This window comes from Sinocyclocheilus anshuiensis, unplaced genomic scaffold, assembly GCF_001515605.1.
Source record: "Sinocyclocheilus anshuiensis isolate Anshui unplaced genomic scaffold, SAMN03320099.WGS_v1.1 scaffold659, whole genome shotgun sequence".
Taxonomy (NCBI): domain Eukaryota; kingdom Metazoa; phylum Chordata; class Actinopteri; order Cypriniformes; family Cyprinidae; genus Sinocyclocheilus; species Sinocyclocheilus anshuiensis.
Window position 1 is genome coordinate 1326597 of NW_015549698.1, and position 4660 is coordinate 1331256.

General features: G+C 38.6%; 1 pseudogene; it reads right to left on the minus strand.

The window, feature by feature from the left end:
• The window catches only part of LOC107660535 (receptor-type tyrosine-protein phosphatase kappa-like), a 181563-nt pseudogene that overhangs the window by 132911 nt on the left and 43992 nt on the right, over positions 1-4660 (minus strand).

The window sequence follows — 4660 nt, forward strand, 5'->3', positions numbered from 1 at the left end:
TTCCCAAAAAAAGGACAGTAGGGGGCGGGGTTCGTGGGCGGGGCTTCACCTAACAGTATATATAGCAAGGTTTTTCTTTTTTTTTTGCTTATTTTGTTTTTATAATAAATAAAAAGTAGAAAGAATAGAAAAAGAACAGATAATGCTAGTGTTAGAAGGTCATTATGTATAATAAATAAAAATAAAATAAGTGGAAAGAATAGAGAAAGAATAGAGAATGCTAGTGTTAGAGGATCTTTTTTCTTTATAAATAAAACAAGTAGAATAGAAATAGAATAGAGAGTGCAAATGTTAGAGGGTCAAGTTGTTAATAAAAAAAAAACAAGCAGATAAAATTAGAAGTAGCATTAGAATAGAGAGAGCTAGAGTTAGAGGGTCAAATGAAGATGAAAGAGATGTGTTTTCAGCCGTTTCTTGAATATATTAAGGACTCAGCTGCTTGGATTGAGTTGGGCAGGTCATTCCACTGGGAGGGAACAGTTCATGTAGAAGTCCATGAAAGTTTTATCATAGGTAGAATGCAAAATGTTTCAATACAAGCATTTCAGTCAAATGTAATTTATGCAATATTTCAAACCTTTAACCCACTTGGGAAAATCAACCCATGGCAACAGTTTAAAAGTAGCCCAATTCTGTGGAAAAAATGCGGACTTGGCAACCCTGCATCCAACAAGAGCTACCGGAGTCAGCTTTGACTGATCTGGAGTAAAAAGGTTATAATGTTCTCTTTTGTTGGACAACAGGTTTAGAAATGTGAATACAAGGGAGGTTTAGCTTTAGGCATTTTAATTTAAGCATGTTTAGCTTAGTTAACAGAAGGCTACCTGCTGCCATCAGATCAAGTGTAATTACTGCATTCACGCGCTCCTCGGATGCTCTCATTTCCCGAGTTGTGCTTTTAAGTCGGAATGTGAAAACAACATGGACACTCACGTTACTACAAAGGTTTGTTGGATTTGTATTGTTAGAGCTTTCCGACTTGAGTTCACGTGCATTTTCTCAGTTGGGAAATTATTTTTCACGTGCGGTGCCAGTGATGATGCTTCTTACATCCGTTTCGGAGAACCAGAGGACAAATATTTCAATCGATCGCTCAGGCATGGCACCGAAATCTGCGTTCGGATTCGGTTCTAGTACATACCGGTTACATTGTTGCCATATTGGTACCGGGTTTCGGTACCCAACCCTACTCTTTCTGTCCATCTCCCTGTCTCTTTTCCAGTCCATCTCTCTGTCCACAGTTTTTTTTCCTGTCCATTTTTGTCAACATTCCTGTCTCTTTCTATCCATCCCTGTCTTTACTCTTTTCATCCTTCTCTCGTCCCCTTTTTATCTTTCTATCCAAATTTCTGTTGTTCCAGTCCATCAGTCTCATTATTCAGTCCATTCCTCTGTCCACATTTGTGTCTTTTCCTGTCCATTTTATCTACATTCCTCTCTTTCTGTCATCTCTCTTTTTTCCCTCTTCCCCATCTACCTTTCTATCCACATTCCTGTCATTCCTGTCCATCTTTTTATCTCATTCACCCGTACATTTTTGTCTTTTTTCTTTCTATCCTTCTCTCTTTCCCCTGTCTATTTTATCCACCTTTCTATCTATCTCTGTCCCCGTCCCTGCGTTTTTCTGCACAAAAAGCACTTCTGTTGATTGTCTGATATGAAAATGAAGACATGTAAACGCCCCATCTTTGTCAACTTTTCAGATTAGAGACGAGTCAGATGAGAGTCCTCTAAATTATGTTCTCAAGTGAATGTAGCAAGAGACTGCATCCCACGAGGCCAGCTGTTCACACAAACACACCGGCAAACACAGTGAGAAATAAACCTTAATGAATGCATGCCTTCTAAATGCAGCGAAAATGACAAAATATCAAATCATATATTTTGTTCAATTAATTTGCTCAAATGTGTTAGTCAACCAAGCGCCTCGCGCAAGATGCAACAGCTATTATCATAAAAGCTGCAATGCTGTTCTCCTTCAGGTCCTCTTCTAGTGAAACCCTACCTGACTGAAAGCAAGGGCTGACGACCTTCTCTGTTCTCCTGCCTTGATTAATAACTTAATATCTTATTAATTAGGGAATTTAGCTGAGAGTGAAATGCTTTAATTTCCCTGAGCAGAATCTCCTGTCTGAAAACGAGTGATTAAGCGTCGGAGAGGTGAAAAGTGAAGGTCGCAACGCTCCGCTCTCCCCTCTTCTTTGAGCGCATTTAAAAAGCTTAATTGTATCACGTATGACAGTGCTTTGACCAAAGCCTTTTTTTCCCCCTTCGGCACTTCACACGTTTTGTCATGTAAATGGCAAAGTATTTTCAGATCCCATCCGAGGAGTGTTCAGAGAGCGGGAACAGCGGTTGAAGGAAGATTAATGTTCTGTTACCTGCCTATTTTCTCTTAACTTCTTCAGCTCTTCACTAATGGCTTTTACCCTGACATGATAAGACGCCGCTGCAAATTTGTTCAAATGTTAGCAGCCCATTAAAACATTCCTAAATCTGCCTTACTGTTTAAACAAGCCCAAGGGCAGATAAAACCATGCGTTCCCACTCTCACTTTGTGTTTGCTCAAATTGGAGACTTGCCCCACTTGCCTCAGACTCTCCAACCATGAGGTTAGCGAGGACGTTATTGCGTGCAGTGGAATCTAAATCTAGTTTAGTTCAGCTATGAGCAGGCGTGTCTGATGGACTCACCCTGGGGAAGGTCAGAGGGCAGGTACGGCACTTCTTGAGCACTGACGTGTGTCCAGTCGAAGTCGTCATAAGGATCCTGCTGGTAGTCGCATTGTGCTGGGCCATCATCGAAGGTGCAGCCACCTAGAACAGAGCATCATTATATACATGTTACAACTCAAATGCACAACTTTATTAGTACAGCACCTGACAGCTTTCAGTGAATGAGACACATACACAGCAAGATCCAAAAGTCTGTGACCACTAGTGAAAATGCAAATAGACTACTTTTTTTTTTGTTGATACAGAGAAAGCCACAGTATTAAACCCACCCAAATACATGTTCTATGTGTTTTCTAGTACATCTTTCATTTGAACACATTGTTTTGTTACAAACTTATGTAATATATCTTTTTTTTTCTTCAAAGTGACATTGTCAAATTAGGATTATGAATGCCAAATTTTCATTTTGATCACAGACTTTAATTTATAAAGTATTTATATGACCATTTCTTTTTTTTGCACATGATCATGATATATGCATATGAAGGGTATATGAATATGATATGTGACAGTAATGATCATTTAAGTGTTATACATCAAAGTACCGTCATCACTGTACCATGTTCAGTACTTTTTGTCAGGGTAAATACCTCTACTGATATACCGTATGTCAGAAGAACAGGGTACTTTCTGCACATGCCCAAATCTAGTGCTCTAGTTTCCTCATATCAAACGTCCTGTTTGTGTTTCTCAAGTCGACAATCATGTTCTTACGACAACAACCCTTCTCTGACGCAGCGACAGACTTTGTTACTCATTTACAGAGATTACTGATAGCTCAGTCTTATTATGAAAACTGCAGACGAAACGGGGTGATAATGAGCACTAGCACATACAGTCAAAGACTCAAATCAGCTAACAGGAGCTTTATAAACCTCTTACAGTCACACAGACCTGCAGAAAGCATAAATCATCTGTGATTCATACCGTTACGAACACACAGAAACAGCCGGTTTGATATGTTAGAGTTGTGGTGTGGCAGTAGTGTATTACACACTTACAACATAAAGGACAGTGTTCCCATCAAGAGTGTGTCACGTCCTGCTGCCATTCTCCCTGCCAATATCCGCCTGTGTGTGTGTGTGTGTGTGTGTGTGTGTGTGTGTGTGTGTGAGTGTGAGTGGCTCCCCTATTCAGTTCATGAGTGTGAATTGTTCACACCCCACAGGATGTTGAATTGATGTTTGAATTGAAATGACAGGATGATGAATTTACTGAACTGCAATACAAAGAAATGTACACAACAGATGAATTGCATTAGTAAAACACAAGCTTTGAGACCATATATAAATAATTACATAATTCATTTTGACTAATTATGCCAATTTATTCCATGACATGTAAAATATATATTTTACACTGCATAAGCATTTTATTTTCTTGTGCTCTGCCATCATGATCCATCAAATAAAATATATTACAATTAAAACTTTAATGTAACTATATACCATTTAATACCAATTTAATATAAATGTACATTTCTAAACACACACACACACACACACAAAAAATAATAATAAAATAATTGCAGAAGATGATCCTGGTTATGATTACTCGTTCAAAATGAAACCCAATGAGAGAAAGACCCCTACATTGTCTGGAAGTCCCTATCTGAGACTGTCTCACTCTATAACAGTAACAATATCTTACTGAATGAAAACAGGGTGAGCAGTGTAGTGTACACTTGATCCCTCAGAACAGCCGAAGCAAACACTCACTCCCGAGGCATTAGCTGAGAGGAAGTCATGAGTGCTGTTGGAACGATACCTGTTTGAGTGAGATAAATTTTCATATACTGTAAAATTGATATTTTGATATTGATATTAAAATTGATATTTCAGATTTTTTTAGTATATGCATTTCATTGAGTGTTCATATATATGTGTGGGCTCAGATGGGAGCTGATGCAGTCATGGCACAGAACA